The 12417-nt window shown below is 44.1% G+C and overlaps 1 protein-coding gene across 1 annotated transcript in view; it reads left to right on the forward strand.

Moving 5' to 3' along the window:
• LOC124795771 (zinc finger protein 608) overlaps window positions 1-12417 on the forward strand; it is a 295215-nt gene that overhangs the window by 111467 nt on the left and 171331 nt on the right. The gene's annotated exons all lie outside the window — the stretch shown is intronic.

The raw sequence follows: 12417 nt of genomic DNA on the forward strand, positions 1-12417 counted from the left end.
GCAAGTCGGGACTGCAGAGCGCGAGTCAGTCTGGGTGGTCCTCGCATAGGTGCGATTTTGCTCCTGCACTTGCGTATAGTACCTGATGTAACGCGTTTGACCGTACGTTCGAGATGACTTGCAGATTGATTCTGCTTCATATGAAAGGGAAAACAGATCGCCTTCGAAAATGGAACCCATGTTTCATTGTGTGAAATAAGCATTCTTAAGACCAAACCAAACACTGACCCACATGACAGCAGCCTCGAAACTTCATTTTTTGCTCACAAAAAATAAAAAAGTCTACGAATAGATTATGTAAACCAGATAGAAATATATACCCTCCTCGGCGTTGCCCTGCTACTTACCACCATTTCCTCAGAACGTAAAGATTCTGGTATATGATTTAATGAACGTTTATGCATTGTAGAAAGTACTGCAAGCTTTTCTCGTTTCTGTGAAAAAGTGAAGAAGAGCCTAGACTTCTGCTTGTTCTAGTCATTGAGACTTGGCGTTTAAAAGTTATCGATGTTGACAGGTACACACAAGCGACCCGTAGGTCATGCGTGTACCACTCCTAACTCTTACCACTGGGACTGCTGTGTGTGTGTATGTGTGTGTGTGTGTGTGTGTGTGTGTGTGTGTGTGTGTGTGTGTGTGTGTGTGTCTAACACCCGAAGTATTTTTTCACGTGTTACATGTGTAGGAAGATGTGTCTAAATTGTTCCAATCCTTCCATAAGTGAAGTGGAACGTACATACATACGTCCTCTTTGCATACTGTGTGTGTGTATTTTTTGTAACTCCTTTAGGGATCAGTTCATCATTAGGTGGTGATAGTCACAGAATGCACATACAAGTTTCACGACTGGTACCAGCTATGTAAAACCTTTTTTTTCTGTGGAGACACTATTGTTCTATCCGAGCGCATTTGTTATGGGAAGTAATAGTTAATTCCGGAAGTAGGTACACACTGTGAAAGCGTTTGACCGTACTGACAGTCGTAAGTTTGAAACGACTTGTTTTTCTTCTCGGTGCACGTGAAATTGATACTAACGGCTAAAAATTAAGTGATGTTCGACACTCACGAAGAATTAGTGCGCCGTGGCGACTTGGTGTGGACTAAGTTATGGAAGGACAACACGGAAACACGGGATATTTAGGACGTCTCTGCTAAATGTATTAGCGTGTGCACAACAGTTCGTATAAGTCGTTTCTTTAGTACTATGTTCGTGAATTTGGCACACGGCGCTCTAATCATAGGGAATCTGAATGACAAACCGAATATTTTTAGGATGAAGTAACTGTGTGCAAGTTCACACATTTGTGTTCTCTCAGCTGTGGATAAATTAAGGTTTATGTCAACCACGCTTTACTTTTCAGTTACGGTTGCGGTCTTCAAACGTCGTCAAATGGCAGGTACTTTCGGTCTTGTAGAGTACTAGGGCATTTATCAAACAGTCCTACATATTATTAAAATTAATTCGTACGTACCAAACCACTCCATTGGGTACCTGGTGGTTGTCAGATGTGCGATGGACGCAACCAGTAGTGAAAATTAGACCGTTTTTAAATCACAGCTGAGGAAGTGGCGAGCAACATTTGGGTGACTTACTGCGTGTCCAAATGGCAGTCAAACGCCGGCAGCAGTGCGAGGTGAGCCGAAAATATAACGTCGTCATCACTCCCCAGCGGCATCTCACGGCTGCAGAGAAGATTCCAGGAGAGAAGGAACTGGACAGCGCCAAGGTGGACCTTTTGCCGTAATCTAGCCTTAATAGTGTACAAAGGAGTTCAAATGTCAGAACTCGTGCCCAGGTGAGAATCTCTTGAATCACACAGCTCCCATGATCAACTTACGAAGCGTGCTCGGTATTTTCGGCGAGTCGCCGGATGCTTCCCCCACTCTCATACGGGTTGCCACATTGTGGTGCTGTAACTTCCACAGAAGTGTGGCGGTATATCTCTGAGTAAGTAAAGCCGCCCCTATGAACGTTACAGCCCTGTCTACGTAGTGGAAAGGGTCGTGTGTGGCGGTATCAGTCTTCTAAACTAAGGCTACGAAACTACTAGGAGTATGTACGCCGCTGCATGTCTTAAAGGTAGTGCAGCGGATGCGATCTACGCGGATGACCTCCTGCAACTGGTATGAGCGCAGTTTTCGTGGTTCAGTTCGAGCTGGGTTCGAACTTAATGGACTTTAGGCGAGTACATGCTACGGCGTATACAAAAAATAGGCAGACAAAAATGACCATGTGCGACTAGACTCGAGCTTTGAGCGTTCCGTACAAACTTAATTATGTATACAGAAAGTCCATCCATCTAGCGAATCGAAAGTCTCGACGATTTTTGCCCGTTATCGACATAGATATTGGAAAGATATAGATCTTGGGAATTCCAGTAATTTCGACAACGTTTCAGTTTCAAGTTCGAAGTCGGATAACGACTAACAAAAGAAAATTTCTTTCTTGTGTTATAATTACAAATCAACAATTTTCTGATTGCTTTTTGCCTAACTTCATGATTCTGTATCAACGAGAAGTACTCTTTTTGCTGAGTGAGTTTGCGAATATCATAATATGACATAAATGATCGTATTTGTTGATAGCATTGATTAAGCTTACTTGGTTATATACCGTCAAGGGACCATAGACATTTGTATGCGACATGACTGCCAACTTGATAGTTCTACCTATACGTGAGTAAAATGGGTCTTGGCAGCCAGTCAACCGGACGGGGAGACAAGCAGAATGGTTCAAATGGCTCTGAGCACTATGGGACTTAACACCTGAGGTCATCAGTCCCCTACAACTGAGAACTACTTAAACCTAACTAACCTAAGGACAACACACACATCAATGCCCGAGACAGGATTCGAACCTGCGGAGACAAGCAGACAAATAGGCAGACAACAAAGTGATCCTACAATGTTTCCGTTTTTACCGACTGATGCATGGAACCCTAAAAATCACTAAAGCAGGCGGATACGGTCTACAGCATACGAAAACATAAGATCCCATTTATACCTGATTACTTGAAACTCCCCATTTCTTCTTTTTAGATTCACTCTTCACAAATATCTTTACCCACAAGAATTAATAGCAGTAGCTGTAAAATGACGTATCTGTGAGAACTGAGGAAATAGGCATAATCGACGCACTAAACAAAATCAGGAGCCGGCCGGGATGGCCGAGCAGTTCTAGGCGCTACAGTCTGGAACCGCGCGACCGCTCCGGTCGCACGTTGCGAATCCTGCCTCGGGCATGGCTGTGTGTGATGTCCTTAGGTTAGTTAGGTTTAAGTAGTTCTAAGTGCTAGGGGACTGATGACCTCAGAAGTTAAGTCCCATAGTGCTCAGAGTCATTTGAACCAAAATCAGGTCTGTTTCCTAACTATAACATAAGGATCATTCCGTGTAGGCTTTCACGGCCGGCGTCTTTATCAGTAAACTCTTCCGGGCTAAGTTGCCGTGGTCGATCTGTAGAACTTCTTCTCCCTGACGTTTCGTTCTCAACTACGGAGAACATCTTCCGAGGTGAGTCGACGACTGGCTGCTAGGAGCTGGGGCCGCCGCTTATATAGAGATCGTAGGGGGCGCCACCACATGTCACGTGGCGTCGATGTGCAGCTATCTCTGGCTATCGTCTGTTCTCTCGATTGCAGGCAATCGATTGTCACGTGATTGATGCAACGTCGACCGCCATATCTTATCCAATTTTAATCCTTCTTCTTTACGACTAAAATTGTATTGATGTTTGTGGATTTCAATTGCCTCTCTATACATACGTGTATAATAGTGCGACGTCCTCGCTAGCACGCTTGTTTCACCAAATTTTATGTCGTGATCTCCATCCTTTAAAAACATGTTCCGCTACTGCCGATTTGTCGATATGTCCCAAGCGACAGTTTCTTTTGTGCTCCGTCAACCGTGTATTGATGCTTCTTTTTGTAGTTCCTATGTAAACCCTGCCGCAACTACACGGAATTTTATATACCCCTGGGGTGGCTAGGGGGTGACGAGCATCTTTTGTTGATCTTAGGCATTCACTAATTTTCTTAGTAGGTCTAAAAATGGTCTCTACCTGAAACTTGGCTAGTACTTTTCCAATGCGATCCGTGATATTATGGATGAACGGAAGAAATACTTTTCCAGCTGATGGTTGTTGCTGTCTCCTATTTTTAGGCATTTTTCTATTTGGGTGAAGTGCTCGATTAATCTCGTTTTTCGTATAACCATTTTTCGCAAAGGCCATTCGTAAATGATTTAGTTCTTCTTGTAAGTAGCCTGGTTCACAAATATTATTGGCCCTATCCACTAGTGTTTTTATGACCCCCCTCTTTTGCCTAGGGTGGTGGTTTGAGTTCTTATGGAGGTAGCGATCAGTATGTGTACCTTTCCTGTAGACCTTATGGCCTAGGGTCCCATCCGCCCGTTTGATAACTGATACATCCAAGAAGTTAAGTTGTCCATTCTTCTCCTTCTCCATAGTAAATTTAATCTTAGGGTTGATGCTATTTAAGTGTACCAGAAAATCATTCAAGTCTTCTTCCTCATGATTCCATATTACAAAGGTATCATCCACATACCGATACCACTTCGAGGGGCTTTTTTTGGCCGACTGCAATGCTTGATGTTCAAAATATTCCATGAATAAATTCGCAATTGCGGGACTTAGGGGGCTTCCCATGGCTACCCCATCGATCTGTTCATAAAATTCACCATTGTACTGAAAATAGGTTGAGGATAGACAGTGTTGGAACAAGGCTACTATATCAGTAGGGAACATATTGGCTATATGGGAGAGAGCTTCATCAACTGGAACCATCGTGAACAAAGACACTATATCAAAACTGACAAGTATGTCATTAGGACCGACAGTAATTTCCCTCAATTTCTCAATGAAGTGTAGAGAGTTTTTAATATGACTCTCAGTTTTGCCTATGTGAGGTTGTAACAAAGAGGCAAGATGTCCGGCTAGTTCTTGGGTAGGAGCTCCAATTGCGCTGATTATTGGTCTCAAAGGAACATCAGGTTTATGTATCTTTGGTAATCCATATAATCTCGGAGGATAAGCCTCCGTTTCACAAAGATACTTTTTAACTTCTGTAGGAATTGAAGACTGTTTTACCAGACCGAGCGAGGTGGCGCAGTGGTTAGACACTGGACTCGCATTCGGGAGGACGACGGTTCAATCCCGCGTCCGGCCATCCTGATTTAGGTTTTCCGTGATTTCCCTAAATCGCTCCAGGCAAATGCCGGGATGGTTCCTTTCAAAGGGCACGGCCGTCCTTCCCTAATCCGTTGAGACCGATGACCTCGCTGTCTGGTCTCCTTCCCCGAAACAACCAACCAACCTGTTTTATCAGACGATTGGTGGCATTCAGCACATTCGTTGTGGGATCCTTTTTCAACTTCTTGTATGTGCTGGGTTCCAGGAGATCACTGATCTTCTTGTGATAATCCTCAGAATTCATTAAAACAGTAACATTTCCCTTGTCAGCGGCAACTATAATAACATTCTTGTCTGCATTGATCTCCCGCAATGCCTTCCTTTCCCCTTGAGACAGATTGCTGCTGGGTGGCTTAGCTAATTGCTAATATAGAGGCAGGAATTCGTCAGTTACCATCATATTCTGCTGATGAAATTAGAATGGAAACCTCCAGGATATTACGCAAAGCTAAGCCACCCAGCAGCAATCTGTCTCAAGGGGAAAGGAAGGCATTGCGGGAGATCAATGCAGACAAGAATGTTATTATAGTTGCCGCTGACAAGGGAAATGTTACTGTTTTAATGAATTCTGAGGATTATCACAAGAAGATCAGTGATCTCCTGGAACCCAGCACATACAAGAAGTTGAAAAAGGATCCCACAACGAATGTGCTGAATGCCACCAATCGTCTGATAAAACAGTCTTCAATTCCTACAGAAGTTAAAAAGTATCTTTGTGAAACGGAGGCTTATCCTCCGAGATTATATGGATTACCAAAGATACATAAACCTGATGTTCCTTTGAGACCAATAGTCAGCGCAATTGGAGCTCCTACCCAAGAACTAGCCAGACACCTTGCCTCTTTGTTACAACCTCACATAGGCAAAACTGAGAGTCATATTAAAAACTCTCTACACTTCATTGAGAAATTGAGGGAAATTACTGTCGGTCCTAATGACATACTTGTCAGTTTTGATATAGTGTCTTTGTTCACGATGGTTCCAGTTGATGAAGCTCTCTCCCATATAGCCAATATGTTCCCTACTGATTTAGTAGCCTTGTTCCAACACTGTCTATCCTCAACCTATTTTCAGTACAATGGTGAATTTTATGAACAGATCGATGGGGTAGCCATGGGAAGCCCCCTAAGTCCCGCAATTGCGAATTTATTCATGGAATATTTTGAACATCAAGCATTGCAGTCGGCCAAAAAAAGCCCCCGAAGTGGTATCGGTATGTGGATGATACCTTTGTAATATGGAATCATGAGGAAGAAGACTTGAATGATTTTCTGGTACACTTAAATAGCATCAACCCTAAGATTAAATTTACTATGGAGAAGGAGAAGAATGGACAACTTAACTTCTTGGATGTATCAGTTATCAAACGGGCGGATGGGACCCTAGGCCATAAGGTCTACAGGAAAGGTACACATACTGATCGCTACCTCCATAAGAACTCAAACCACCACCCTAGGCAAAAGAGGGGGTCATAAAAACACTAGTGGATAGGGCCAATAATATTTGTGAACCAGGCTACTTACAAGAAGAACTAAATCATTTACGAATGGCCTTTGCGAAAAATGGTTATACGAAAAACGAGATTAATCGAGCACTTCACCCAAATAGAAAAATGCCTAAAAATAGGAGACAGCAACAACCATCTGCTGGAAAAGTATTTCTTCCGTTCATCCATAATATCACGGATCGCATTGGAAAAGTACTAGCCAAGTTTCAGGTAGAGACCATTTTTAGACCTACTAAGAAAATTAGTGAATGCCTAAGATCAACAAAAGATGCTCGTCACCCCCTAGCCACTCCAGGGGTATATAAAATTCCGTGTAGTTGCGGCAGGGTGTACATAGGAACTACAAAAAGAAGCATCAATACACGGTTGACGGAGCACAAAAGAAACTGTCGCTTGGGACATATCGACAAATCGGCAGTAGCGGAACATGTTTTTAAGGATGGAGATCACGACATAAAATTTGGTGAAACAAGCGTGCTAGCGAGGACGTCGCACTATTATACACGTATGTATAGAGAGGCAATTGAAATCCACAAACATCAATACAATTTTAATCGTAAAGAAGAAGGATTAAAATTGGATAAGATATGGCGGTCGACGTTGCATCAATCACGTGACAATCGATTGCCTGCAATCGAGAGAACAGACGATAGCCAGAGATAGCTGCACATCGACGCCACGTGACGTGTGGTGGCGCCCCCTACGATCTCTATATAAGCGGCGGCCCCAGCTCCTAGCAGCCAGTCGTCGACTCACCTCGGAAGATGTTCTCCGTAGTTGAGAACGAAACGTCAGAGAGAAGAAGTTCTACAGATCGACCACGGCAACTTAGCCCGGAAGAGTTTACTGATATAACATAAGGAGCTGATGGAAAAAGAAACAAATCCAAATATGCAAACAAAGCACGAGTAGACCATTCCGATTGGGATTTTTCTGCTGGTTTCGCCAAGCGGTAAGGCAAATTGCGCGATGATATACCTACCTGGCAAATGATTTATAATGCTCAAGAGAAGATTTTAATTCAGGAAAAATCTGACGCCCTGTCAGATAAACTGTGCAACAGTAAAAGGTCTTCTAATCTTCGTGGCCAAATGAGTTTTTCCCTATCTTAAACCTGTGGCCATTACCCCTGCCTGGTATTGGATCATAAAAAAAACCTACCACTTAAATGACTGAGCTTGCATGGTAAGCTCTAGACGACGGCGTGCGGACCACGGACCATTGCTGATGCCTGTTGTACAATTTAAAGCAGATGCCATTTGTCAGCCATCGTGCCGGACTGATCCTAGCCCCAATATTCTAGTGTCTGTATGTGTGTGTGTGTGTGTGTGAGGGGGGGATGTAATAGCATTGGCGGATCCCACTGCGTCGCCAAAGCCTAGCTTGCCATTTCTCAAAATACAGCACATTTGTGAACGCGAAAATTTCGCCTGTTTCAACTCAAATGTTTTTAATTTGTTTCGAGACAATATAGAGATCTGTATCACGCAATAATTTTAGATGTCTTTTTACATAATTTCTGTTGGAGGTAGATAGTGTAAAGGGATGACCTGCCGCCACGAAGAGCGGAGCGCTTCTGGCGGTTATCTCCAGACAGTACTTGGGGACGTGTAAATGTCAGATGCCGACTAGTTTAAGCGAAACTACAGAGGGCGCTTATCCCGTAATTCGATCTGGACAGTTTGATCCGCAGTATGAGTTGCCGCTATGCATCCTGTACAGTCGTGCGAGGACATCGCACCTCGTATTCACGTTCGGTATGCGACCGGCAGAGGAACACAACCCACGGGAAGCTGCATCCACCGCACCTGACCGTTTTTCTCATACACTTAGCATTCGTATCGGTACATCACCTACCATGTTGCCAAGTTATGCTTTAGCGTGCAGGTCACCGCCGTGCAGCTCGTTGTTTTCATGTACTCGTAACATGGACGTGAGCGTAGAACCTCCAACGGTGGACGTTTAACAGAAAGTGCGGTAGCGCCGACCGCAGACCGCCATGCCGGCTGGTGGCGGCCGGAGGTGATTAAGCGGCGACAGCTGCCGCTCGCGCCGCTATTCCTGGCGCCGGAAGTCTCGCTCCGGAAATAGGCAGTTCCCCTCCCCCCCACTCCACCCCACACCACACCACACCACCCACACCTGCGAACAAACGAAACACCTCCACTGCGGTGCTCTTCTCCCTCGGACAACGTACCGTTTCTTTCAGCGTCCATGTGACCCTCATAGCTAAAAACACGCTGAATGGCTCAACACATTATTCCAGTCGGGACGTCTACGTTTGCATTCTCACAGTCCGAATGTGGTGTGCTGCGTAGTGTATCAGAATCATTTTTGTCTATTCCTCGCGCTGTACTGTTGCATTTATGACGTTAGGAGTGAGTGCAAAAAAGTAATATACAGTATGATCGAGTATTCATTATTTGTAGAAAAGAAACGGTCGAGGAGAGGACAATGAAAGAAGCAAATCATTATAACAAAATAGGTCCGGAAACCGGGTTTCCCCGATGCTACTTATTATGACCGGATGCTTGAACACTGGTATAGCAGAGATGCGCCGGCCGAGGTTGCCGTGCGGTTCTAGGCACTTCAGTCCGGAACCGCGTGACTGCTACGGTCGCAGGTTAGAATCCTGCCTCGGACATGGATGTGTGTGATGTCCTTAGGTTAGTTAGGTTTAAGTAGTTCTAAGTTCTAGGGGACTGATGACCTCAGATGTTGAGTCCCATAGTGCTCAGAGCCATTCTTATAGCAGAGATGCCAAGTATCCAAACTGCAGATACTTAACTGAGGACAAACAGAGTACAAACGTGGCTACCACTCGTACTGGTATGAAGGCAGGTTTCTTCACGTCTCCTCATCGCGCGTTACAAAATCGCACGCGTGTTGTGACTGGATTGACAACCATACACAATGCGTTCGCGCAGTTTACTGATACTACCAACAGGGCTGGAATACACAAAAAAAATTTAAATATCCCCACACAAAAAATTATCGGGTTCAGGTCGGAGACCTGGGAGGCAATGCCACTGGCGAGCCACGACCGATGCACTTTCTGTCGAAGCGCTACTTACCAGTACTTAGATAACAGGAATGATGACAAAATCAAACGAGGGCAGTTCATCAATTTGTAATTTACGCCTCATTCACGGTGTTCTGAAATAAACATTGCCGTAAACATTAACAGTGTTGCAACATTGACGTGACTGCACTTGCGCGTACACTGTATCGGAGAAACGGTTGGTCTCCAGATGTGTGTTGACTAGGATTATTTGCTTCTTTCATTGTCCTCTACTTGCCGGATTAAAATTGGGTGTCGGACGGGGACTCGAACGTGGAACTTTGCCTTACAGGTTCATGTCTACTAATAACTATCACCTACATTCCGAACTTCACTCAAAGTCTCCTGGATACTTCGCTGGAGTAGCACCCCTGGAAGAAAGAATGCTGCGGACAAAAGTTCTTCTATACTGAAAAGGGACACTCCGCTGAGTGTACATCCTGGAAAATACATTTCTCGGTTGGTACTGGAGCGCAGGCTCTTCGAATTTCCGTAATAATATGGAAGAAGAAGTTGAATACGTCGCATCAAATCACTCATGAGACTGATAAAAAATAGCTCCCTGATGGACAAGTTTTCCTTGTAGCGTCCCCCAATTGGAATTTGTAGATTTTTTTCTGCCGTTCCCGGACGGAAGAACACAATCCCAGACGATCTGCGCAAATCAAACTTTTCCGTTTCTCTCGTTTATCCAACATAAGGGACCCAGACTGACAATTAACACGGAAGAATATTACTTGAAAAACTTTGTCCGGCGTCCCTCCCCCCACCTGTGTGTGTGTGTGTGTGTGTGTGTGTGTGTGTGTGTGTGTGTGTGTCACACTTCCTCAACTTTCCTACAGTATGTCTCAGTCAGTCATTTGCTTTCCCGAAGGAGAGATTTGTGTGGCCGTTCCACTCTAAATCACTCGGGGAAGATAATTGTGGCATCTCGATGATTGTAACTTATTCCAGCGACTAATCGCTGTAGGATCGTTTCGTGTATTTACCCGCATTGCATTGCATATGTTATTTTAAGAGTCATCTGCCCTTCTACCTGCTTCATTTTATCATGTGTACGTTTCAGCTCGCCTAGTTTATTTACGTGCGTACATTCGGGTGGAAGATTGTTGTCGACGTGTCTTACCTGTAGGGTACTAACATGTATTTTTTAAATATTATTTAGGACTGACTTCAGATCAGTGCCGTTTTTATCAGAAAATCACTAGCACTTACGCCGTTTCTCTTTCTCCTTCACTTCGACAGTCCTCGTTACTTTCCTGATAACGGAAAGACAGCATTCAATCGCCAGAAGAAACAGCGATCTTTCCTTATAATTTTATAAACAAAATACAGTCTAGAAAGATTATGTACTGGTATTGTTTCGACTGGATCGAAGTAGGATGCCTTCGTCACATCTAAAATATGGAGATTATGATGGCTCTCACTGGTATGAAAACTAAGAGATCTGAATATGAATATGCCTACATCGGCAAAAGCCTGTCATAATCATAAGAATACGTGATCTAAACTGTGCTCTGTTCGTAATGCTTTCTGTTTACCGGCAGTGGTCGCATGAACTGTTTGTGTGCCTGTCTGTCAGAATAATTGAGATCTGAGCCGGCCAACTCGCCCGTAATGGCCCCAGGATTGACAGACCTCTCCGTGCGTGAAATCAAAGAAGAATGGGAGGGCGTTGACTGGTAGTAGACCGCCGGCGACAGAGGAATTGGGCCGGACTCTGCGTTGGCTGCGTCCCAACGCTCAGCCACATGGCGCGGCGAGCCCAAATATTTGCCTCGCGATTTGTTTGCTGTCTTAATAGCAGCGCATGCCCGCGCACCGTGATGGATGGTGGCGGCGGCAGAGCACAAATATTTCCCTCGCGCGGGGACGAAAATTAGAAGCCTGCCGACTGATCTCCGCACTGATTGATCGTTAAGGCACTTTCTGGCCGCGCCAGATCCGATCTGCTTTCCCAGGCTAGAATTAAAATTCCAGAAAACCAAAACGTTAATGTCGCAGTTTTAGGCGACGTAAATCTTCGGTACAATTATCTATTGTACCAATTTGCGCCTAATTTCATTGTCCATAATTTTCGTTAGATACTCGAATCCATTGCACCAAACTTTCGTGCTATTGTGTGACAACTTTATACTATCCAGTGTCGTGGCTGATCTGGAAAGTAATTATTCTGTTGTCAATAGAAATATGCTGTCTTTTGTTTGCTTATGTTTACAAACGTGTTTTTTACTGATTATTCAAAAACAGTAGTTCACTCCATGTGTCAGTATGAGATAAAAACCAGTTAAATACAGGGGGATTTGGTGCCCCTGTCGACAGTTTTTATGCAATCCACAACACCTTCAAAAACCACGTGCAAAACGATGTGCAAGATTTTCCAATCTCTCGCTGGCTAACTGCGAACTGTTAGTCGTACAGAAAAAATAAACAGGACCTTTTTGTAGGAAATTTAATGTAGTTAAATTTTGAACTGGGTTGTGTTTCCGCTGGACGCCACAGTTTTCTTGTTATTCAAGAAAAACGCATTTGAGGGTCACTTTTGTACGTTTTTCTTAAATAGTTCGAAAACTACGGCCTTTAGCGAAGACGTATCCCTATACAAAATTAAACTACATTAAATTTCCTAAAAAATTATCC

This window comes from Schistocerca piceifrons, chromosome 4 (assembly GCF_021461385.2).
Source record: "Schistocerca piceifrons isolate TAMUIC-IGC-003096 chromosome 4, iqSchPice1.1, whole genome shotgun sequence".
Classification (NCBI taxonomy): Eukaryota; Metazoa; Arthropoda; class Insecta; order Orthoptera; family Acrididae; genus Schistocerca; species Schistocerca piceifrons.